This window comes from Haemaphysalis longicornis, unplaced genomic scaffold, assembly GCF_048455015.1.
Source record: "Haemaphysalis longicornis isolate Haplotype H1 unplaced genomic scaffold, Haemaphysalis longicornis Haplotype H1 scaffold_13, whole genome shotgun sequence".
Classification (NCBI taxonomy): Eukaryota; Metazoa; Arthropoda; class Arachnida; order Ixodida; family Ixodidae; genus Haemaphysalis; species Haemaphysalis longicornis.
Window position 1 is genome coordinate 101,396,425 of NW_027526233.1, and position 26,837 is coordinate 101,423,261.

Sequence of the window (26,837 nt, forward strand, 5' to 3'; positions counted from 1 at the left end):
CGTGTGTTTTTGTGGCGTGTGCCATGAAACCATAAGGGCGGGTATTCGAAGGAATTACTAGTGCGTCGTTAGGCTCTGCAGCCTCGCGCCCCGTCAGTCCTCCCAGATGGCCCTACGAAACCAAGCCGCGGACCATTGACCACCATTGCTTTTTTGACCGTTTTTGCATCTGGCTTGTTTTTGCTACGGTACAAATTAATCCTTTCGTGAGACATGGGGCATGCTCGGCAAACAGGGCCACCTAAGACAACGTCGCTTACGCCTATCCGCCAGTGTCGTCTAAGACAACTCCGAAACCCGCACGGGGCACCTTGAGTAATCTTACTGACGGTATTGGTGACACCGCGGACCCCAATAACACAAACACAAGCTGTGACCTACCGTGACGATTTGTTTTAAGGTGAAAGTTAGAAACAACAAGCGGTGGCCGTCGGAGCCCAGGTCAAGCTCCGGCTGATGGGATTCCTGTCTGTTTGCCAGGCAGGGAGCTCCGGGACCTGTTCAGCTACCAGGGTAAGGTTCAGGAAAGTATATCAGGTATCAGGAAAGTACCCTGGTTCCCTATTTTATATTATACCGTAAGGTATTTTCAAAACAAACCCGCAAACATAATGGGTCTCTGAATAGGGGACGCACCAAAGTATCTTCTCCTCCATTTTCAACCCTAAGCTTTCCTGAACCGGAAAATTCCTCCTAATTTCTTGTTATGGAATCGCGCAACACACCCCCCTCTCTTGCAACAAAATCAGATGCAACGAAATCAGAATATCTAAAGGCATAATTGGAACATCTTACAAGGCTAAAAAAATAGCAGTGGCTTAGCTCGGCTATGCCAGGATATACGTAGCACGAGCTAAGGTTCAGCTGGTTATTCTTAGCTTTCCTGGTTGTCGGGGATTAGCTTGGTTATCATGCTTACTGCTTCTTCATTGACGCACACACGGTATACGCATTATATGACCCATGTATATTTATCAAACGGCTCCGGTGCAGCGTCACCAATCGCCCCAGAGCTACACTGGTTCTAAAGGCGCACGCCGGTGCTCCTGCAACGCACGAGCCATCGATTCAACACCCGGCCACCCCTCGCATGATCATCAAGTGGACCGGGCAGCCACATGCGGAATGGAGGTCAGCGAAGACGGTGGGCGCGTGGGTTGCGCGAGAGGCACTGGGCAGTGAGCAACGCTTTCTGCGCCGTGTAACGTCACTGCTCCTAGCGCATGCGCAGCACGGCCCTTCAGAGCCCCGCGAAACAGCTCAACCTCGGCCAGCGTAGCTCACGCTACAACACAAAGGACTGGTGAGCTCCTTGTCCAGGTAAACAAGAAGAACTAGGCCCCAAAGCTTCTAGCTCAGACTGGAATGGGTGATCTGGAAATCAGGGTCACACCCCACCGGAGCCTTAACAGCTCCCAGGCTGGGATCTCTGAGCCAGATCTGCTGAACAAAACAGATGCAGACCTCCTGGAGGGCATGAAGGATCAGGGCATCACGGCGTGTGGTGCATCAATATCCGCAGAGACGATAAGGATATCCCAACACAGCACATCATCCTGACCTTTCATCGCTCAGCACTTCTAAACATAAATGCAGGCTGTATCCGGTGCTCCATCCATCCTTACATCCCGAACCCGCGGCGGTGCTTCAAATGCCAGTGGTTCGGGAATGGTACAAACTCCTGCCGCTTTAAAACAACCTGTGCAAAGTGCGCCGCACAGTACCACCCCACAGACAACTGCAACTCTACTATCCAGGCTTGTGCTTACTGTCAAGGCCCACACGCGGCCTACTCCAGATGTTGCGAGAAATTTCAACAGGACAAGAAAATTATAAATGTAAAGATTACAAAGAACACTTCCTTTCCAGAGACGCGAAAAAGGTTCGCCTCTTTATCTCTGCGAAGGTACGCCGACGCATCTCGCCGGGAAGCGGAGCGGCGTCTGGTATCCGCAGGGACTCAGTACCGCGAGTCGGACTTCGTCCAGCCGCTGTCCCCCCCCCCCCCCCCCCCCTGGGTTGCCTTAGGCAGCCCAACCCGTCACCAAACCACTTGTTGAGGCAGAAGCGGTTGTCGTGCCAACCATCTCCGTCGGGATCGATGCCGCTCCCGCCCGTAACTCGCCGTACTCCACTACATTGTAGGGGGACGAGGGCATAGACACTGGTAGTCGCGCATCGGCTTCCCCCGCCGCAGCACTGCCCGTACCACCTGTGGCGTCCCTGTCGCCCTCGGCGTTGGCGGCTCACATTAAGGGCACCAGAAAAGGTGCCAAGTTCCGGGGGACCGGTCCGTCGGGCACCACCATGATATCTGACGAGGAGATCGATGTCGAGACGTTCCTGCCTGCAACGTAGCGCAAGGAGCGGCCTCCGACGTCCAAGCCAGCAGAAAGGCCCAAAAAACGCAATCGGAGATTAACATCCCTGAAAGGCAAAACGTACACACACACACGTACACACACACGCACACACACTCCAGGCATTCCTGAATGTAAACAATGAGAACAAAACATCATTCAATGAAACTGTAGAGGTCTTATCCCCAATCTAGATGATGTGTACGACGTACTTCATTGACATCAGCCAAGTCTGATGTGTCTTCGTAAACACACCTAAATAGTAAACATACTAACTTTTTGAATAGTTGCATGGTATTTCGAAACGACAGGCACAGTTGCACTCATTCTTCAGGTGATGTGGCCATAGTGGCCTGAAAATCCTTAGCGTGTCACACGATCCACCTAAACATCATCCCGGAAGCCGTCGCTATTGAAACAATAACTTATAATGCGTTCATAACGCTGTGCTCCCTCTACATCCCTCCTGATTACCAACTATGGATAACTAATTTTGAGGCCCTAATAAATCAACTACGTGAAACGCACATACTCTTATGCGACCTCAATGCACATAATTCACTCTGGGGCTCTTCCCGCGCAGATGCTTGAGGTCACCTAATTGAAAAATTTCTAACATCATCGGGAGCATGCCTTTTTAACAAAAGTCAGGCTACATATTACAACTAGAGTGAACTAGAAATATAGAGTGGTTCAAACGGGCCCCAAAATGTGAGGCAGAAAAAGGGGTCGAACCGTATAGGGGCGCTGCGAACGTTACAACTCCATCGTAGCAATACGGGTACAGTACTGGGCTCCTACGCCAAAAAACCCGAGTTCAAATCCAGGCTCAGCCGCCCTTTTTCTTTTTTACATTAGGCATAAAAAAGCGCCTAGATTACACAGTGCAGTGTGGCTGTGCATTAAATTATTGAGTTGGTCTATGCTGTGCTGTTGTTAGTGGAGGGGCGGCAATTTCAAACAACCAACGCATAACACATTTTAAAAAAAATCACGCCATATCCACGGAATGAATGATGATAAGTGGGGCGAAGCTCGAGAGGGGGAGATCATCGGTAACCGTAACTCTCCCGTGATAGTTCGCCCATTACATCATTAAGAAAGACGTAAGACTGTGTGCGTACATTGTACAAATCAACTTTTATTTTCGGAGTCAATGCTCCCTGGCCCACACCTAGTGAAAGACCCCGCGCCATCGAGGACTACCCCGCACCTCCACCACAATTCGTCACGTAGGATGGGACACAACGGTAAAGAAAGAACTTTTATTTAGCGCGAACTTGTGCCCGAACAAGACGAGAGGAAACGAGCAAAGGTCCTTGCGTCTCGTTCGATATCCGAGAACGACTGCCTGCGTTCGTGGCGTGATCTCTTGCGTGATCTCCCCCTCGCAGTGCACGTGCGCTCGCGCCTCCGTTGGTGAACACAGACAAGCTCGCGCTCCCGGTGCCGAGTTTGCGCTGCCGGTTGCAGCCGGTTCTTGCGCGTGCAACGCGGCCCACTTTGCGACATATCCGAAAGCATGCGGCGGTCACGTACCACGAGACACAAGGGATGGACAGACCCATGGCTTTAGGAGCTTCGCCCCTAAAATTGCACAGAGCGAAGAGAAACAAAGACACATATACTAACGCATCGCTCATGGACTGGCTGGAATTACTTCTGCAGCTTCCCTGGCTACTGCAAACACGTATATAACCGGACACATATACAGTAAACCCTCGTTAACTCTAACTCGCATATCTCGAAATTTCGGTTAGGTCGAAATTTTTTTTTCTCCGTGCATTAACCTCCCATAGGTGCTATGCATTTGCCCCGCTTATCGCGAAACGTTTTTCGGAGGGGACAGCGGATATCTAGAAATAAATCTTGACCGGGAGGGCAGAAGGCAAAGTGCACTCCCAACAGGAAACGAGGGCTGTGTGCGAACGCTTAGCTCTAACTATAATGCCGAATGCGGTCGTGAAGGGCGAATTTGAAATTCCCGCGGACGCAGCCGTTTCCGATCCGCCTTGTCAAGCAACTGTGGGAGTGATCACGTGTGCGCACCTGCGCGCGACTTATGCGCGGTAAGGCGGCGTGTGCAGCGTGCCCCTGTCAGTACAAAACCTAGCCCTTGCATGTACGCTGCTGGTATTCTTTCTTTTCCCCGGCGACGCATCTTGAGTTCAGTTTTGCTGAGTAGTGAGTGGTCTGTGCAACGGACGCTTCCGAATATCGACCAAGATGTCCCGCGCAAAGCAGCGCAAATCTCTGACGTTGGAGAGGAAAGTCGCGTTAATCAAGGAATTTTGTTACCCTGCGAATTCTTGTGCCTTTACTACGGTAGCTCTCTCGTGCAGTGGAGCTTTTCCTGGCAGCACTGGCTTTTCTTTTACAGTGACCTGGGCGAACACTTTCGGCATTTTGCTTAACTCGAAATACCGCTTATCTCGAAAGCTTTCCCGGTTTTTACTACTTCGAGTTAACTAGGGATTACTGTATTTCAGATAACCATTGGCGCAGCCGTAGGCTATGGAATGGGTCTCAGTTATGCTAGAAAGCGAAGAAAAACCGTAAGGAGCACATGCAGCATCAATGAAAGCTCCGGTCATAGACGAGGGCGTGCCAATAAAGTTTATCACCACGAATAAAAGGCTTCAATTGCCAGATATCCAAGTAATATCGCACACTTCTGCTTTTACATATAATCCTTATAAAGCTGCAACTAAAAAATAAACAAAACATTATTTTGGTAATTGTTCATCATTGCTTAGAAGAACTCTCTTTGTGGAATATTTTTGAATCAAACCATGTGATTAAATTAAATGAAACATGTCTCGTTACGCCATGACGTTTGCATGTATTGTGCTTCAGCGAGTATGTTATTGTATGTGCGTCTTCGCTTATGCAGATGACACATATTCTGGGCAATAACAAAAAAAAAGAAAATGCAAATTATTGTTTGTGTGACCAAATTATTCAATAATAATAACAGCTAATTGCACCACAATTCGCTAAATGAATAACAATGATTACCCCAGCTGTACTCGGTGGTGATCGTTTGCGTCGTCTGCACGGCTGTCCAAGCCATGCCCGCGGTTATCTGTGTGTTCTGCTTTCCTTTACCGCCTTCGACCGACTGACATCTGATAAGGCCTGCAGCAAACTTAATTCCCATTGTAACTCTAGATGAAACTAAGTGCCGTTGTTGAGTATTCTGATCGGCATGTTCGCTGTATGTGACTCGTCGCCGTTATGTCGAGTAATTTTCCGGCAATCTTACACGAATCGAGAATTTTAGGGGCGAAGCTCCTTAAGGCGTGGGTCTATCCATCCTCGACGTATGTATGTAGCCACCTCTAGTTTAGTTCTTGGAGTGTTTACTAGATGGCGGTATTATATATGATGAAAAGGTGCGCTTGGATTGTTTTCTAGATGGCGTGGCTACCTCTAGTTTAGTTCTTGGATTGTTTACTAGATGGCGGGGAGCGTTGTAATAAAATCCGTTCGCTGTTGGCGCGCGCTCGGAGTCGCCCGATGGATAAGGCTGCAGATGTGCGAGCCCGCGAGGCAGAAGCGCTCCGTGAAGCTGCGCGACGCCGCCGCCAAGATCCTGCCGTACGAGAGCGGGAGGCCGAAGCGTGTCGTCTGGCTGCGCGACGACGCCGCCAAGATCCCAGCGTTCGAGAACGAGAGGCCCAAGCGTCACGGCAACGGCGCGAGGACCCTGCCGTACGCGAAGTGGCACGGCTGCGGCGCGAAGAGGATCTCCAAAACGTCAGAGAACGGGAAGCGGCGAGAAAGCGCGCGTATCGGCAGGCAGACCCCGATGCAGTGAGAGTTCGTGAGGCGTCTGCAAAACGCATCAGGCGAGCTCAGCCCCAAGGTGCCGACGCGCGGTTTAAGCGAGACTTTCTAGACCTTACGTTCGGACACAGATGTAGTGGGCGAACTTTCACTGAAGAGTCACGGTTTTACCGATGATTTCCCCTCAGGAGCTTCGCCCACTCATCATCATTCACCCCGTGGATATGCTGTGAATTTTTTTTTCTATGTCGAGGTCAGTGGTCCCGGTTAGAAACTAAATGTTTCTAATTTCATTGCGCTGTCTCCGGTCGATTTCTAAAACTTGAGAAGTTTACACACGCCGTTTTGGTGAGTATAGAGAAGCAGCTTAATCAGGCACATATAGAAACCGTGGCAGAAATCGTTTCACAGAAACAACTTCATCATTACATTATTTTATTTAAATTAATGTATACCGCGAACTTCATTTCTAAACGATGTGCATAGCTTTGTTACACCTTTAAAAATGGCATTAAGGTTTGCTACACAACACTCGTTTTATGGCCACCTTAATCACGTTGCACACAAAAAGGTTGTTTGGTGTGTTATGTATAGATGGGAAGAAAACAGAAAGGCAAGGTCTTGATTTCCAAATGGGGTTAGCTTATGCTATCTTTTCCGCAGTAAAATAAAAGGCACTGGCTATGTAACAGCTCCAGAAATTTAACCAACAAAAAAGGAAAAGGACTGCCTCCAAGGGGTATTTGAACACATCTATCTCGCGTAGAAGCCGAGTACTGTATCCGTTACGCCACCATGGAGGGGTAACGCTTGCAGCGCCCCTAAACGGTTTGACCCCTTTTTTTGCCTCATTTTTAATACATGGGCCTATTGGGCACTTGAACCACTCTATCTTCTAGTTCACTCTAGTATAACATGGGACAAAACAGTTATTCACATCTTTATTTGGCTATTGGCTCTGCAGTTCTTTTCCCATTTCTTTCCCATTTCTGAGTGGCACGTGGACACAAACCCATTAAGAAGTTATTACTTTCCCACCAAATTTAAATGCATAAGCAAAGGCACAAACACTTCCCCTTCTCATTAAAGATTCAGTGAGGGAACAGTGAACTGGAGTACATTCACAGAAGCATCTTAACTACACTACGCATCCATAAAACACCTACACGTAGAAGAGGCGACCCAACTGCTCACGGTGCCCATCCTCGACGCCGCCGACAAGTCCATTCCACAGGCCACCGGTGCAACGTGCAGCTCAAGAAGGCCCTTGTGGAATGAGGACTACAGGTGAGCACCAGAGGCCAAGTGTGATGTCAGCTTACGGGAGACTCATGGCGACGTAATGGAAAACAGGTTTAAGACAAAAACATGGAAGAGATTTATAGGGGCTCACGTAGGAATATACGCAGACAATGAAAGGCTCAATATAACAGAGACATGCACGATGGTGGAACAGCCCGGGTAGCAAGAAGGTGGCCACTACAAACAGTCGCAGCAAACGTTGTAAATTAAAGTTATTGTTGTCTTACCTTACAAGGCGACGAAATGGCTGCTGGTGGTGAGGTACACGAGGGCAGGGCGTTGGAGGTGCTCCGGAGGCAGTGGCCTTGCGAGGTCAGTAGCATAGGCGAAGGGCGAAGAGAGGGCGGCCGCACTTCTACACGTTATAGAGACCCACCAGGTTGGTAGGTTGATGGTCGCGACGGGGTGCCTGGGTGTTCTACAACGGCCCGCAGGACACCGGGGTTCTAGCCCTCCTAAAGCAGGCTTACGAAACCCATGACTTTCCCGCTGGGCCGTCCTGCGCCGTTCCGAGCATGACCTTCCTCTTCTTCCTCTGCGTTCCTCGGCTGACATTCCTCGTTGAAAGATTTCCACCATTCTTTCGCCGGATTAGCCACCTTTCTGAACAGGTACCTCATCACACCCAGAACAAGGCGTGGGGTGTCCTTCGCCGGTACCCCACGTCCGATAATCCTGTATCCTCCGAACGGCCAAAAGCACTGGGAAAGCGCGTGCGCCGTGAGGAAAAAAGGGACAATTGACATGCTTTCCTCATATCCATAAACTCACACAGATACACGTAAAGTATGGACACGCATACTTAAACTCAAGGGACAACAGACTTACGGCCTGTTCCTGCTCAGCACAAAGGACACACTCAACGATCATGCCAACACACTTGCACGGCACTTCCAACACGTGTCTAGTTCTGCACACTACACAAACACTTTCACGAAATACAAAACATCTAGAAAAAAGGATTCCTTGTGGTATAATAATAATTCAAACACTTCTTATAACCCTCCTTTTTCCTTTCATGAGCTGAAGCTGACTCTCAGTACTTGTAAGCCTTCAGCTTCAGGTGGAGACATTGCAAACACTATCATACAACCCATACATGCACACAAACAGGAAACACTTTGTACGTCTACAGCAAAATATGGCTTTCAGGGCGCCTTCCCGGGTCTTGGAGTGAGGCCATCGTAGTGGATTTTCTGAAGGAGGAAAAAGATCCGTCTTCCCCTGCTAGTTATCATCCCATCGCTCTGACAAGCTGCCTGTGCAAGCTGCTCCAGAATATGATCAATAGGAGACTCCTGTACTTTCTAGAGTACAATGGTCTTCTCGAGTGCTGCCAGATGGGCTTCCGGGCGGGGTGATCCACAAATGAAATATTAGTTTCTTTACAGGCCTACATTAAGTATGCATACATACACAAGCAATACTCCATGACCAAATTTTTTTTATATTAAAGAGGCCTATGATACGACATGGCGTTAGGGCATTACTAGCGACATACAATATTTTGGTGTTTCCGGTAACATGCTGAACACTCTTTTTAGTTACATGTCTACATGAACATTCCGTGCCAGGGTTGGGTCGGCACTATCAAACGTTTACGGGCAGGAGAATGGCCTGCCTCAAGGTGGCATTTTGAGCTCCGTATTGTTTATCGTCAAGACGAATTCGCTCCGAAAGGCATGGCCGCTCTCTATTTCTTGCCTTGTTTATCTAGATGACGTTCAAATATCATTTAAATAATGTGACATGTCTGCATGTGAACGTCAGGTCAAGCTTTGCGTAAACAAACTTTCTCTCTGGGCAGACGAGAATGGTTTAAGACTTAATCCTGCGAAAGTACCTGTGTTGTATTCTCAAAAAGGCATGGCATCCTGCCAGATCCTGACATAAAACTCAATGGTCACTCGATTTCAGTAAAAAAGGGAAAAAAAAGATTTTGGACATTGTGTTTTACAAATGCTCACATTCATCCCTCACATCAAACAACTCAAAAAATGCCTAAAAACAATTAATATTCTGAAAGTCCCATCTCGCCAATGATACGGTGCAGACAAACAACTCCTGCTTCACCCTTATGCCGCATTGGTAGAGTGACCGTTGGACTACGGAAGTGTTGTGTATGGGTCCGCCACGAAAAAAATACTTAAAATGCTCGACCCAGTGCTCCACTTGGGGCTTGGCCTCTGTTGCGGCGCATTCCGTACCTGTCCTGTCCAGAGTCTTTATGCAGAGTGAAACAAATTGTGCTTTGCGTACCAACGAACTTATGGTGACCTTCTATATGCGCATAACATCTAATCAATGGATAACCATCCCTTGAAGCCGGTTTTTAATGATACATTCAGAACTACTTTCTTTTTCAACCGCCCATCAATTTCTGTATTCTTCTCGCAGAGAGTGAGGGACGAGGTGACTATTCATGAGGTATCCTTTTTTGACACATTCAAATCCTCTCACACTGACCTTGTAGCACAATGGCGCTTTCGCTCTGTATTGTCACGAAGCCAGAGACGACGCGGTTGTTTTGGAAAAGGAACAAGTCTATTGGAGCGAACTTGTACTCCCCTAACAACTCAAAAGAATACAGTGGCGGGGAAACAGCGGTCAACAAAGTGACTTGCGTCGGCGAACGCCACGGAATCGAATACCCCGGCGTCTGCTCTGCCGGCTTTTTATCTTTCGGCGCGCATGGTTCTCGAACCGTCGATTCGCATCGAGAACATTGTAGATCCAAGAAGATTATTCCGGCCTCTTCACGTTAGATCGGAATGCTCTCCCTATCAGAACAGATAACATATGCGGCACAGAAAGAAAGAATGGAACACGCGCTTCCCTTGGCACAGAGATAACACAGACCGGCGCAGCCGAGCGGTAAAACCAAAACACAAATAAACAAACCCAATGCATGCTTCGCGGCATTACCCCCCCTTTAATAGTGCATCGACCCGATGCTAACATAAGGGACAGTCCGAAAAAATAAAAATAAAAGTTCGTCATCGTCTGTAGAAAGGTTTTAAGCGAACCACGTGGACGACTTCGGGCCGCGTGTGTCGTCGTGATGTGCCGGAGTCACCATCGGGGATCACTTTGTAGGTAAGTTGGCCAACATGTCGTAGAAACTTGTAGGGTCCGAAATACCGTCGCAGAAGTTTCTCACTCAGTCCGCGTCGTCGGATGGGAGTCCAAACCCAAACACGATCCCCTGAGTGGTACTCGGCGGCTCGGCGTTGGAGGTTGTAGCGGCCGGCATCCACCAACTGGTGGTCCGTTATATCAACTCGAGTGAGCTGGCGGGCCTCCTCCGCACGCTGAAGGCATCCTTGGATGTCGGCGTTCAGGTCGTCATCTTCTACGTGCGGCAGCATGGCGTCACGCATTGTAGTCGGCCGTCTTCCGTAGACGAGCTGGAACAGCGTCATCTGCGTGGTTTCTTGGATAACCGTGTTGTACGCAAACGTGACATACGAAAGCACTTCGTCCCAGGTCTTATGTTCAACGTCGACGTACATGGACAGCATATCCGCAATCGTCTTTTTCAAACATTCCCTTAGTCCGTTCGTTGGGGGGTGGTACGCCGTCGTCCTTCGGTTATCCGTGTTGCTGTAGCGTAAGATTCCTTGCATGAGATCCGCAGTAAAGGCAGTTCCGCGGTCTGTGATGAGGACTTCAGGGGCTCCATGTCGCAGCACAACTTGTCTTATGAAAAACTTGGCGACTTCTTGTGCAGTCCCCCTCGGAAGAGCGGCGGTCTCCGCGTAGCGCGTCATGTAGTCTGTTGGTACGACAATCCAGTTGTTCTAGGACCGTGACGTAGGGAACGGGCCCAGAAGCCCCATTCCAATTTGTTGGAAGGGCCTTGATGGGACGGCAGTCGTCTGCAGAAGACGGCTGGTCTCGTCGGTGGTGTTTTTCGTCGCTGACAGTCACGGCAGCTCCGGACGTAGAGGGTGACGCCGGATGTAAGACGGGACCAGTAGTACTTCGCCTTGATTTTTCCAATTGGGCCGGCTGTGCCGAGATGTCCGGAAGACGGGTTGTCGTGGCACGCTTCCAAAATTTCGTCACGAAGGTCTGCGGGGATGACAAGAAGGTAATTCGTTCTCGTCCCGGGGCTGAAATTCTTCTTCACGAAGACGGAGTTTCTCAGGGTGAATGCTGGTAACCTGCGTTTGAATGTTCTAGGTACGGCGACGTTGCATCCCTCGAGGTAGTCGATTATAATGCGTAAGTCAGGGTCGGCACGCTGCTGGGCGGCTAGGTCACTCTCCGTCACGATTCCGAAGAACGCGCTGTCTTCATAAGAGTCTTGTGCTGGTGGGTCGACGTGGGCTCGGGACAGGCCATCGGCGTCGGAGTGTTTCCTGCCGGATTTACGAACGCCTGTAACGTCGAACTCCTGCAGCCGCAAGCTCCACCGCCCAAGACGGCCAGAGGGGTCCTTCAAATTGGCGTGCCAACACATCGCGTGGTAGTCTGTCACAACCTTGAATGGTCTTCCATACACGTATGGGCGAAATTTTAAAATCGCCCATATATTTTCCAGGCACTCTTTCTAAGAGGCAGAGTAGTTTTTCTTCTCCTTCGACAGACCACGGCTGGCATAGGCGATTACCGTTTCACACCCACTTTGTTTTTGGACGAGGACGGCACCCAAGCCTATATCACTGGCGTCCGTGTGTATTTTTGTTTCGGCGTTTTCGTCGAAATGAGCCAGCACGGGCGGGCTTTGCAGGCGTTTTTGCAGCTAGCCGAATGCTTTTTCTTGGTCGTTGTCCCAGCTGAAAGGGGTGCTGTCTTTCGTCAAGCACGTTAGCGGCTCTGCATAGCGTGCGAAGTTTGCGACGAAGCTCCGGTAGTATGCGCACAGTCCGAGAAATCGGCGCACGCCCTTCTTGTCTTTCGGCCAAGGGAAGTTCGAAACGGCTGAAGTTTTTGCTGGGTCAGGTAGGACTCCCGCGGCGTTGACGACGTGGGCCAAGAACTCGAGTTCCCCGTATGCGAAACGGCACTTTTCAGGCTTCAGCGGTAACCCCGACGTACGAATGGGCTCGAGTACAGACTCCAAGCTTGCGAGGTGTTCGTCGAAATTCCGGGCGAATACGACAACGTCGTCGAGGTATACGAGGCAGGTGTGCAACTTCGGGCCAGCTAGCACAGTGTCCATGACTCGTTGAAACGTTGCTGGCGCCGCGCACAGACCGAAAGGCATTACCTTCAACTCGTATAGGCCATCCGGGGTTATAAATGCAGTCTTCTCTCCGTCTCTCTCGTCCACTTCAATTTGCCAGTAGCCGGTCTTCAGGTACATCGATGAGAAGTACTTCGCATGGCAGAGGTGGTCGAGGGAGTCGTCGATTCGTGGCAGTGGGTACACGTCCTTTTTGGTGATTTTGTTCAGTCGCCGGTAGTCAACGCAGAACCTTAATGTGCCGTCTTTTTTCTTCACGAGTACGACCGGCGCAGACCACGGACTTTTCGATGGCTGTATTATGTTGTCGCTGAGCATGTCCTCGACCTGAGTCCGGATGGCTTCCCGCTCGTGTGAAGAGACGCGGTTCGGTGACTGTCGGGTAGGTCGGGCTCCATCTTCGGTTAAAATTCGGTGCTTCGCTAGGGGTGTCTGACGTATTTTGAGGTTGCCGGAAAACACGCGCAGTAGCGACGGAGCCAATCCAGTAATCTGTCGCGATTTTCTTGCGGCAGCGCCGGGTTCACGTCGAAAGGTTGCGGCGGCTTGGAACTATCTGCGCGTGCGCATTCAAAATTAGCGACAGCGATCACTTGACTTGCTTCTTGCGTTTCTCCGAGGAACGGAATAGCAGCGCCTTTGTTTAGATGCTGGTACTCGGTGAAATTGGCGACGAAAACAAGGTATTTGAATTGCTTAAAGCGCGCAATGCCTCTTGCGACGGAGACACCGCGGTTGAGAAGCAACCTTTGGTCACGCTCTACGATAGCGTCGATGTTAGGAGCAGCATCCTCACAGTAGACGGCGATCATAAAGCTTGCGCGGGGTGGCCGGGTGACGTGATCGCCGGCGATCCTTACAGCAGCACAGTGATCGGGGTTCAGTGGCGGCGTCGTGGATTGATCAGAGAAAAAAGTTATCGACTTGGTCTGAAGATCAATTATTGCGCCGTTGTCTGTCAAAAAGCCCATTCCGAGTATTACGTTGCGGGAGCAGTTAGGTAAAATCACGAACGCAGCAGGGTACGTGATGCCGTCTGTGGTGACGCGGGATGTGCACGTTCCACTTCGCGTTACGAGATGGCCTCCTGCTGTGCGTATATGCGGACCGTCGCATCTTGTAGTACCTTTCTTCAGCTTAGACGCGAATGACCCGCTCATCACCGAGTAGTGGGCTCCCGTGTCGATGAGGGCGACTACGTCAAAGCCGTCGATGGACAACTGGACGTCGGACGCTGCCTTCCTCGAGTTCCCGGGGAATCGGGGCGTCGCATCTCGGCTTGTGCGTGCTGACAGTCGGGTAATGTGCGTCGTCGTTGTCGTCGTCTCAGCGGCAGGTTCGGTCATGTCAAGCACACGTCGCGCCGTGTGGTTGTCGTCGTGTTCAGGAGTCACGTCAGGGTTAGGTCGGGTCGTCGGGATGAGGGCATGTCGTAAGTCAGTCTTCTGCGAATCGTTGCGTCGTTGGAGGGTTTTCGTTTTTCCGCCGTTGGGCAACTTCACCTCCAGAAGTCGCCGCCTTTAGTTTCCCCCGCCTGGGCTGGGTGTCCTTCTACGTGCAAAGTCAGCACTGCTACGGCGGTCCGGTGACCGGTACGGGTAAGGCGACGGCGAACGGTTGAAACGGGCTGGTCCACGGCTGGTGTTGGACAGGTATTCTTCAATGTCAGATGGGCGCTGGCCGGTTTGGGGGCGTGGTGCGTCGACGGAGAAACCACGAAGTCCGAGTCACTTGTATGGGCAGCGACGGTAGATGTGGTCTGCCTCTCCGCAGTGGTAGCACAGAAGACGATTATCCGGTGTTCGCCATACGTCAGTCTTCCTCGGCGTCTGGTTTCGTATTACAGGGGGTCGGGCAGGCGACAGTGGGCGGCGGTAGGGCGGGACCTCTTGACGACGTGTTGGAACAGAGCGGTGCCGACGAACAGCCGCGGAGTAGGTCATAGCCTCTGGCTCGCGGGGTGCTTCGCACGGCATAGAAGTTCCCAAAGCATGCTGTACTTCACGAATCACGTCAGCCAGGGAGCGACTTTAGGGTGTGGCGTCGTCGTCGGTAAAAGTTTCGCAGCTCCTCCCTCATCACTGCACGGATGGTGTCGCTTAGTGAGTTGGAGTTAATAGCGCCGGCACCAATCGTCTCCGAAACCAGCGCATTGATTGGGCGGTCGTACTGCCTCCTTCGGATATCGAGCGTCTTCTCCATCGCGGCGCCCTCAGACGCGAATTCAGACATGGTCTTGGGGGGGTTGCGAACAAGGCACGCGAAGAGCTCTTGCTTCACACCTCGCATCAGAAACCGTAGTTTCTTTTCTTCCGTCATTTCTGGGTCCACACGGTGAAAACGCCGCTTCATCTCCTCGACGAAGATCATGACCCCTTCGTTGGAGTGCTGCGTTCGAGTTTCCTTCAAAAGCGCTGCGCGTTCTTTTCTGACCACGGTAGTAAAGGTCTTCAGGTACTCGCTTTTGATCTGAGCCCAGTTTGTCAAGGAGCTCTCGTGGTTCTCAAACCAAGTGCGAGCCGAATCTTCCCAGTAAAAGAAAACATGCCGAAACGTTTCTGCGTCGTCCCACCTGTTGAATTTCCGGACGCGCTCCAGTTTCTCCAACCATTCTTCTGGGTCTTCTGCGGGGGCTCTTCGGAATGATGGCGGATCCCGTGGCTGCTGCAGAACGACGGGACGATCGGCTTGGTTGACCATGGTGCTGGTTGCGACGTCTTTCTTCTTCGCTTTCTCCGGTAGTAGACCGAACTCGGGTGGTAAATCTTGCCGGCGGAGACTGGCTCTTGTTGGACTGGCTTAGCGGCTTTCAGAGGTTGTAGTGGGCATGAAGGGTGTTACCCCGCACCTTCACCAGATGTCACGAAGCCAGGGATGACGCAGTTGTTTCGGAAAAGAAACAAGTTTATTGGAGCGAACTTGTGCTCCCCTAACAACTCAAAAGAATACAGCGGTGGCGAAACAGCGCTCAACAAAGTAACGTGCGTCGGCGAACGTCCGAGAATCGAATACCCCGGCGTCTGCTCTGCCGGCTTTTTATCTTTCGGCGCGCTTGGTTCTCGAACCGTCGATTCGTATCGAGAACATTGTAGATCCAAGAAGATTATTCCGGGGTATTCACGTTAAATCGGAATGCTCTCCCTATCAGAACAGATAACACATGCGGCACAGAAAGAAAGAATGGAACAGGCGCTTCCCTTGGATAACACAGACCGGTGCAGCCGGGCGGTAAAAGCAAAACACAAGTAAACAAACCCAATGCATGGTTCGCGGCAGTATCATGTGACTTGTCTATCGCACAATACAACAAAAACAAGACGCCAAGAACTGGGATTCTGCAGTATTTCTTGCATCTGCAGGATAAATACAGGGCTGCGGAGTTTTTCAGAGACGTCTCTAAAACTTTCACAGCTGTGTCTTGCGCTGCGCATAGACGTAATTTTAAAGCAGGCAGAACCATGAGTGTAATGACAAGTATTTTTATGGCAGAAGCATATGGCATTTCTCTGGTTGTAAGTCCCACAGCTGGACATCATATTCCTAAGTTCATCACCTATACAGATTTGCGGAGCGTCGTCCGTACATTGCCATCCGGAAAGACATCGAAAAACCAGGTCATTTTTCTTGTCTTCCATTATGCTAGCTTATTCTTTAAACCTTGATGTGACTGTGTGTTGTGGGCCAGGCCACTTTGGCATCGGCGGAAATGAAGTGGCGGATGAAATGGCCGCCAGTGCTGCATTCCGAAAGACAGTAAACATAACGCTACCTTACACAGACCCCTAGCCACACATCAGACAACTCCGTAAAACGTGGAAAGCAGACTGAAGCGAAGAGAAAGACAAGAAACTACACGTAATAAAACCACACTTGGGGCAATCCACTACTGACTCACAAAACAGACCCATTTAAGTTACCTTAGCTAGGCTACGGGTAGGCCATACACATGTAATACACTCGCACCTGCTCACTGGATCTCCAAAACCTCTCGCCAAGAACGTAAACCGTGATACCGACAGCCGCCGCGTATTCACATATGCGGCATTTGAAGATAACCTCGGTGGGATCGCCTTCATCACTTCAGGGGGTACTCACTACTCCATCACTCGACGCTGCACCTCCCCAGAAGAAGCCGAACTTCTCGCTATCGCTTCTGCCGCTGCTGACAACACATCCCCCGTCCGCACGACCAATATCTACACCGATTCAAAGTCAGCATGCTACCACCTAGCTCAGGGTCTTGCCTCCCCTCCACACTTACCCTCTTCAACAACGTTAAAGGGCCTTTTCATGTGCACTGGATCCCTGGTCACGCAGGCGTTGCAGGGAACGAACGCGCTCATCAGATTGCCCGCGAAGCTCTCGTTCGGGCACCTGTCGACGCTCGCGAAGCAAATCCTTGTCCTCCCCCTCCGCTCCCCACCTTAGCTGACATACGCCGTACGTTCCCTCCCTTCTATTCCGTGCTTACCCGTCTCGAGCAAGTGGTAATTCGGCAGGCGCAAACATATTCACTGCACACAACCACTCGGCTCCATCTGTTCCAACGCACGCCAGACACCCCTGTCCCACTCTGTGCCCACTGCCTTATTCCCCCAACCCAGGACCACATTCTGTGGGAGTGCCCCTACAACCCAACTCAACCACACAAAAACACCGGAGAGTGGCTGGCTGTTGCGGCGTGTCTCCAACAGCAACGGGAACTGGCGGCCCACATCATCAGGGCCATCAGCGGCTGCCTGGACCGAGGCGGTTGATTCGCCCCACCATCCCATGAATAATAAAGTTTCTATCTATCTATCTATCTATCTATCTATCTATCCAAGACCTCTGTGTAGCAGGTGTGGGGAGGGCCTATCTGTGAATCACATTCTCATTCAATGCAAGGCACTCAACACTGCACGATGCAAACATATTCCATTACATCCGTCATACGTTTTAGGAGACGACACCATGTTTTCTGTTCAGCGCACCTTTAAGTTTCTATCACAGGTTTAGTTCTTACAGCTCATCTCATACCACACATATTTTTACCCCTGGTCCTATACACCAGCCACCTTATGTATCTTTTAACCACTCTTGGTCTTCGTCCTGGCCCTGTACACCAGCCGTACTCATTGTCTTTGATCGATTTGATTCGTGTTTAGTTGTCCCCTATTCATCAAAACACTTTCTTGGCGCTGTTTTCCCAAGTTCGCCCTGCGCCATTAACATTTAAACATCATCATCAAGACAACTCCAAAGCGGCGGCCTACTGTACAGCTTAAAAAAGCATAGTGCGCCTAGTACCAACAGCAGTGTGCATTGGTATTTCTTCGTTTACGCCTTTTTGCGTAACTTTCATTCTTTACCCCACCATTGTTAGTGCTGTAAGATGAAAATGCACTACGTTTCAGCGAAAATAGCTTGCTCGGAAAGCTTATAAGCCCTGCCTAATTTTCGTTTGCTATTGCCGACGTCAGCCAATCCCCCACCTGGGCAAATGACATCATACGTTCTGTTGACAATAAAAACTGGCACCGACCAAAAATGTTTAAAATCCAAAAAAAGGCGTTTCGGGTCCCGTACGGGTGCCTTGTTCACAATCTCATGGTTCTGTCATTGTTCACTCATGGTTCTACCTGCGATTGTGAACAAGGCACCCGTACGGAGCCGAAACGCCTTTTTTTGGATTTTAAACATTCTTGGTCGGTGCCAGTTTTTATTTTCATGTGTTTTCCTGACCAGACGGGTTTCCGTCCAACCCTCGATTTCATACGTTCTGTTGCGGGAAATGAGCTAGTAGGTCGCATAGCCATTCCCTTTCCTCCTATTTATGTAGCCTTTTTTGGCGAATTGGGCGTTAAAAGTGGTGTCAGTATGATTCTAACGAGGACATCTTTCGAATGAATCAAATTTGTGTTTTTTTTTTCTGCATGGCTCCTTTAAGCCCACTGTCGAGCCCACAAAAGGTGTGCACTTCCCCAAAACTTAGTACGGAGAAACTGAGCCTCACAGACCCAGACAAAGACAAAATACCGGTGACCGAAGGCACATCAAAGCGCTATATAGCGGCGAAATGGGGAATAAACGCAGCGCAATGCGCTGCAGTGGGGTCGGAAAGATCTAAAATAAGCCATACAAGAAATAACCAAATTCGTCACGGAGAATCGGCGAGCTTCGGCAGGTCGCTGTCCATAAAGCCGGGCGTGCTTTTCTGCCGCGTATTTACGACGTGGCCAGGAATTGAGAGCTTGGTGGCCGCTGGTCATAGTCACCTCCAAGAACCAGTGCGCAGTAAGAAATGTTTTGTGTGGTAGAAAGGGGTGGTGGTAATGGCTTGCCAGCGTTCTTTCCTACCCAACGCATTTGGGGGGGAAAACCTTCGCAAGTTTGCCCACCAATGGTAGTTTTCTATGGGACAAGAGAAAGGGGGCAGTTGGGTAATAACCCCTGTTAACGTAGAAACTGACCTCCAGTCTACTGACCCGCTGTGGCGTGTCGCTTTAATATAGGGCGCTAACTTGGTACACTGAAAGAGATAAATATTAAGGCCACTGTTATGATTCAGCGCGCGGCTACCATGCGCGCGCGTATTACATGTCTGCTGTAGTGCTGTCAAGGTTTCACGTCTTGCGGCAAAGCCCACCCTTCTCAAACAAGTTACGACCAGCGGGAATGTGTCTGCCGCTCAGACCCTCGTTCGTGACAATTGACGCATCTTCACAAATAGCGCAAATAAACGGAGATAAGAGAGAAAACACGGGCTGGCGCTTCTAACGACTGAAAATTCAATCGAAAACACACTCTTTATACACCACAGGGCTGCGTGCAACAATAAATGAAACAAGAAAAACAGCAAAAATAAACGAAGGGTCTGTGCTTTGGAATAACTTTTTTTCTGGTTAGAAGTGCAGCCCGTGTTTATTTTCTTGTCCCCGTTTGTGCACGCTACTTGTGAAGATGCGATTCTAACTAGGCCGGTTAGCAGTTATTACGATTCCTCCCGCGGTAGTTGCATACACAGGAACAAACTGGTTCAATCAACGTCGTCTGTTGAGACTTGACTTCGCGAACAGACTCCACACGCTGAGATCTCCGTTCGCCATTCTGAGACTCAAGATGCGCCGGCTATCACGAGACCGGGAAAAGGTGTTCTTGTGTGTTTGTACTTGGTTCGGTGCAAAGCGCTGGAACGTGGCGGAACCAATCGCGCTTTGTGCATAAATTCTGTCCTTTCAGGTAGCTTTGTGAGTTCGCTTCTGGTTCCCGTGATGAGTGCTTCTCTGCCCTTGTCCTGCTGTACGCTCGCCCGCAAGGGTGCTGTTCCTGTATCGTCGCTGTTTATCTCTCGCCGTGCAGTAAAGCAGTTAGGTTTTCCTCTCTAAACTTTGTCTGCAACACCAAGGAAGACCTCTAGTCCACCGCTCGTTGAACACGGTACAACTACAGGACGGGGTGACCGAGCTCGGTACGGGGAGCCTTCGCCAATGCAACACCGAACAACCTAAACCGAATGTTCTGCCATGCAAAACCTTTTGCTGTTGGTGTGATTGATGAACTTGCGGCATTACGCTCTGAAGGTAACTTTTGTATATCGAACAAGTCCTACAGGCTCGCTAGGAATGTATTCGATCCTGGCGAATATTAACTAAACTTGCGCAAACGTAGCCATTATCGGCCTTTTCCTCTTCGGAAATAATGCGTTTGTTTGTTTGGAGGGGATAATATAGGTAGCCGCATGACTATAGCGGGTTTGATTTTAAGCCAGCTTTAATTTTTTGAAAAATCTCTTTGGCATTGTTGTATAGCTTACAAAGTATATAACATGTGAGGTATTGTGATATCTGTCATAATCATTGCCTTTAAGATATCTCAGACTTTCTTCTAATCTTAGAACTGTCCCTTCGCAAAGCCTTATTCTTTCGTGGTAACCCTCGTGCGCACAGTTGTAAGCGAGCACCGCGAACTATTTAAACATAGACACTTTCCAGTGCTCGGACTTCGGTGCTGTACTTAACACAGGTAACTGCAACGAAAGCTCTATAATTCGAATTCGAAGGAGACCATAAAAATATTTCGACATATCGCGCGCGTGCCGGAATGAGCGGCCACGGCACCGCGCTGCATAGGCAGGACCCAGGGAAATGACCCTGCGCTAGCTATTGGGAATTCCGCGCACCGCGGCTGGTGAAGAGAGCCCGATAATCCGGGAGGTCTCAAGGGGTCCTGTAATAAGGACTCTTCTCCACGGATAACTGCTTCATAGGGGCATTTATTCCTTCTCCTTTTCCTCCAGGACGCAAAAACCTACCGCATGCGGGGTCAACTTTTACGAATGAGCTTATCAGAATCACTGAATAAATATAAGACAGCTGAAAACATGAACAAAAAATGCCGAAAGTCATTTTTGTGAGCCAAAAGCGACGCTCGGTGCAGTTTCAACGGAAGTCGACCTCCGAGGATATTGCACGCCAAACCAGACGCTCTATCAATACTTGGTTTCTTCGTGGTAAAGTGCGGCCAAATACTTAGCTGTCTTTTGATCGCGAAGGCGAAAAACTAACACAAGTCGTCAAAAAGCATTCTGTATGTAGCCATAACGCGTGACTCAAGCCTACTATAGGAGGTTTCTTTTTAGCTGCGGAGCTGCTGTTGCTGGCCGTAATTTGAGCGGGCCATCAGAAAACTCTGGGTGATCGTTACTCCCTTCGTCTACCACGCACATGAACACGCACCTAACGAGAAGCACCCGGCGTCGCCCAGGCTTGCGCGTGGCGCTCGCGCCAAATACTAAGAAAATAGTTCGCATTCGTCTGCGCCTCACGGGAGAGCTCAAGACAGCTCGGGCTACCGACGTGCTGTTCGCGAAGCCGGTAGCCGTTGGATCTAGTTTGTGCTCACTAGAAGCCTGCGGACAAAATGATCCGTGCCCGCCAGTTATGCATGAGGAAGACGACGATGTCGATCGATATGACGATGACTACTACTACCACAGGGAAAAGCGATGAGGGGACATGTAAATAAACAATTTTCCATCTAATGCAATCCGTAGTTGGACGTCCTGCCGCGCTTACATGGGAAGAAATCCTCCAGCTTCGTTTTGCTTCAAGCCTTGCGCTACTTAGTGCAAGCTTCGCAAATGGTTGTTTCATAAATCTACCTGAGTTCACGAGAAAAATTCTGTATATTAAAGTTCCTGCAAGGTATTCCTACTAATTGGGACTTTGTGACAGCCGTGAAGTTGCTACCACTCCGTACGGAATCAAACAAAGCATATTCCTAGCCACTTTAACTCCTTTCAGTGAATGACAGCTCGATTTATTCAAATCAGCCGGTCAGTTATAACTTAGGTTGAGGAAAAATAGTAAATTGGGTAAATGCATTCATTAACAATACTGATGGAATAAAAAGTAACACGTTTGAAAAGAAAAATTACAAATGCAGCTCTTGAAAATTATATAATTTAAAGGGACACTAAAGGCTGAATGAAACTTTTTATCCTGAAAGATGATACGTTTCCTAGCTCTTTCGGCTTTTCTTCGATGAGCAACGATGCGTTATTTGCTGAGAAATAAGCAAGTAAAGCTAGCATTTGTCTCACCCGCTTCCCTTTCATTTTTTCGTCACGGAGCCGTTGCGGCACAAACAAGGGGCGAAGCACCGGCAGCCCCGGAGCGATCTAGAGCGTAAACGCTGGCAGTAGTGGCTATTACGTCTTGTAGCCATGGCCTAACCACCGAGAACGTTTGTCTGGCCAAAAAGGCTGAGTTTCACTTATAATATTTGCCACCGACTGAACGAGAAATGCTTCCCACCGCTCCAGCAGCCGGTGTGCCTGCCTACCCCGGGCAGCCAGACTCATCACTCCGCCCACGAACGAAGCAGCGACAAGCGCCCTTTCAGATATCGTGCAAGAGAGGCTGCCCGCGAAAGGTTTCACCATTGAAGGACTCTGGTTTCACTTAAGCAGAAGGCTTCATCTCACCTTGTCTGGCGATCACGTCAATCTCACATTCTCTTCTCTCACGCGACGAGCTAACCTGGCGTGAAATGCACGCTCGCTTCTCGCCGCCGTCTCGAGGGTTCTCGTGGCCGTGGCTCCGCCCGGCCCAGACGTAACAGGGTAGAGCTACGCGTCCGCGATTTGCTGATTATTAATCAACAACGGCTCACAGCGAACGGAACAGCACAAGTTTGGATTATTCTGATAACCCCTGCCGTATGTACCCTAACCATTCACGGGCGATAATCTTGGAACCAGGTGCGGGTACGCCTTATCGATAGCAATATCCACACGCGGAGAAAGGATTAAAAGATCAGGCGGGTCGCTTACACGCATGCAGTTGATCGTACTCCTTTCGCCGCTTCCTGTCGGAGATATTGCAAGACATTGCGGTGGACGTCGCGGCTGTGCCACCACAGAGGCCGCTAACCCGTTCATCCTGATCATACAGGTTTTTGCCCGCATCATCGCCGACCTGCTACTGCCCGCCATGCTGGCTGTATCGTCTGCCACCCCGGGAAGCTGCCTGCCTGCTACCAAACCGTGGATCGTCGTGCTCCGTGCTCCGTGGATCGTCGAGATAAATCCAGCCCTCCTATCGCCGTCGACAACATCCCCTGCGCAGCCTATAAAGCAGCAACCACCATCCAGCGCGCATTGTGGGCTTCGCGGCTGTGCCACCACACAGGCCCCGTTCATCCCGATCATGCAGGTTAGTAGTTCGTATCCCACGTCTACTAAAAAATCAATAATTTACTGTTTGGTGCAGCTGCCGAGCCCACAGTGCTGCTGTTTGCTTGTTACCAAATGTGTGAATGTCATGCGTGCCTTGCTATTGCTATCGGGAGATGTAGAGATGAACCTCGGGCCTGATATCCTCGCTGAGCTAAAAAAAGTTGCCACAGGGCCAGTCGACAATAATACCTGCGATGCAAGGTCCTAAAGCCGAGATAGCCACAACAAACCAGACTATCACCGATCATGGAAAGCGCATTGCTGTCTCGGAAAATCACTGCCAAAATCTTCTAACCCTTCGAGCAGAAGTAGATGCAATAAATACTAATACCGCTGAGCTAACTCACCATGTGTATGACATAGACGAGCGTCTTGAACACCTCGAGAACCGTTCCCGGAGTGACTATCTAATATTCTACAATCTCCCTGACACTAATCCGAAGGAAACATACGCTCAGTCAGAAGAATTATTAATCCAACACTGCCTTAAACGACTAACTTACAACCGAACCAAAAGACATAGAGCGTGATCACCACCTAGGGCGCACACCAATAACCATAAACGGCCTACAATAGCGACCTCTCGTCTTTCAAAACTAAATAATCCATCCTTTCAAACGGCCCAAAACTAAGAGGTACAAAATTTAGCATTGGCGAACATTTCACATAACCTGTTCGAATAGCCCGAAAAGAGCTCCTTTCTTTTGCTAGGAGCAAATCTGTGCCATTTTCACTGCGTTTTCAAACTTTGCACATTGGCTCTAAGCGATACACTTCAGACTACGAAGCAGGAATTGTCAAGGAATAAACATAGGGATCAGTACGCCGTCGGCAAGCGCGCCAACAGTCACGTACAAGCACTAAAGCTAAGGTTTCGTTTTCTGTAGTTTATACTAACATCCGTAGTTTTCTTCCTAAGCGCGTGCCTCTGTCTACTGTATTAAACTTATCTGGCAGTATTATACCTATATTGACCGAAACATGGCTTACTGATGACATTTCAGATACAGAGGCTCTGGCTGACTTGCCGCACTTTACCCTTTTTCGTCACGATCGTAAGAACGCACGTGGTGGGGGCGTACTCATCGCAACTAGCAAAGAGCTATCTTGCTCCCTTATCAACATCTTCACAACTTGAAATATTATGGCTAATATGCCGTGCCCCACCCGAAACAGTAATACTTGGCGTATGCTACAGGCCCCCTCGTACTGATCCAAATTTCGCCGCGAACTAAATAAAATGCTATCTTCGCTTACTAATAAACACCCCACCGTACATATCCTCCTTTATGGCGGCTTTAATTTCCCGAATATTGACTGGCTGAACCAAACACAACTAATTTCAGGAAATACCGAAGCAAGAGAATTTGTCGATGTTTGTCTGAACTTAAGCTTACGCAAATGGTATCCGAACCAACACGTGTAACTAGTGAATCTTCGAATATTTTAGATTTGATACTAACAAACAGCCCCGAAAGCTTAGAATCTATATCGTACTTACGTGAAATCAGTGATCACAAAGTTATTCATACTACATTAAACTTCATCCCTAAAACACGCCACGTTTCCACCAAAACAATTAATATGAAAAATAATGGTGATTATGAAGCAATTAACACCGAACTGCGAGATTTCCTGCCTGCGTTTGAATCCAATTTCGATTCCCGATCTCTTAACAGTAACTGGTTAGTATTTAGGGACAAAGTAATCGAGTTAATTAATAAATATATCCCCAAGATGATCTTTTGCGCCAATCAAAATAAACCATGGTTTTCAAAACGTTTAAAAAGGCAAGAAAATAAAAAGAAACGTCTATTTCGTACTGCGAAACTTAATGGTACTGCGTGCGCATGGGACAAGTACTATGCTGCAGAAGACGCATATTATGCTGCAATTCCCCTAGAAAGTTCTGGGAAGTTATAAACCCGCAACTGAATAACGCTTACTGACCATAATGGACAGGAAGTTAGCGACGCTGATTGTGCCGACGTATTTAACATCGCGTTTTGCTCTGTGTTCACTAAAGAAGCAGATGCGCCACTTCCCTCGCCACCTACTACGACATTACCGATAATGGCTCCAGTGGAATTTTTTGTTGCTGGCATTTCGTCCCTTATCGACAGACTTAAACTTTCATCATCGGCTGGCGTAGACAACAATAACTCCAAACTGTTAAAAAACACTAAACAAATTATTGCAGTGTATTTTTCGATGCTGTTCTCATTGTCGCTTGAAACAGGAATGTTACGAGACGACTGGAAAGTGGGAAAGGTCATTCCGGTCCACAAATCAGGTAACAAACAGTCACCCCTAAATTACCGTTCCATTTCACTAACCAGCGTCTCGTGCAAAATCATGGAACACGTCATATACACTGACATAATGCACTTCCTGGACGCTAACAATTTCTTTCATTCTGCCCAACATGGCTTTCGTAAATCTTTATCTTGTGAAACACAACTAGCGATATTTACTCATGATATGCATGCTAATCTTGACCGTAACCTCCAGACTGATGCAATCTTTCTAGACTTCGCTAAAGCTTTTGACAAAGTACCACACAAACGCCTCTTACTAAAACTTGCCCAGTTAAATCTGCACCCCAAAATTCTAGCATGGATTTCAGAATTTCTTGCTAACCGTTCCCAGTTCGTTGATATTAAAAATAACCATTCTAGCTCCCTCTCGTAACATCGGGCGTCCCCCAAGGGTCTGTCCTCGTACCCCTTCTGTTTGTAATATAAATTAACGATCCACCCATGCATGTATCTTCTCACATCCGCATGTTTGCCGACGATTGTGTCCTATACCGAAAAATTACTAATCCTTCTCATCAAACTGCGCTTCAAAATGACCTTAACCGTGTACTGCAATGGTGCGACCTGTGGTTAATGGAGCTTAATCCCACTAAATGCAAACTCGTTTCTTTTTAACGCCACCGTAATCCCTTGTATTTTTCTTACGTAATACTGATTGTAGGGTTTAACGCGCCGACGCAACGCAGGCGATGAGGCGCGCCGTAGTGGAGGGCTCCGGATTAATTTCGACCACCTGGGGATCTTTAACGTGCGCCGAAATCTCGTACACACGGGCGTTTTTGCTTTTCGCCTCCATCAGAAAAGCGGCCGCCGCGGCCGGGAATCGAACCCGCGACCTCGTGCTCAGCAGCGCAACGCCTTAGCCACTGAGCCACCGCGGCGGGTTTTCCTTACGTAATAGCTTACTCGACTCTAGAAAAAGTTCAATCCTATAAAAATCGTACAAAAAATTACGCCCACCTCCCCTCGCGGGAACACTGGTGTGATGCGACGCTGAAGGGAGTTCCATTGGCGTCGCATCAAGCAATCGTCGGGTACGGCAAGAGAGCAAGCGAAAGCGCGGACGACCGTCAACTGAGAGACCGGCCGGAGCGCGGCACTCAGCTTCTATGCTCAGCGCGCCCGAAGGCGAGGAGAGGAGACCGCGGAGATAGAGT

At 49.3% G+C, this 26,837-nt stretch overlaps 1 pseudogene; it reads left to right on the plus strand.

The window, feature by feature from the left end:
* The first annotated feature begins 22,961 nt into the window (after window positions 1-22,961).
* Window positions 22,962-24,170, plus strand: LOC144163971 (uncharacterized; annotated as a pseudogene).
* The last annotated feature ends 2,667 nt before the right edge of the window (window positions 24,171-26,837 follow it).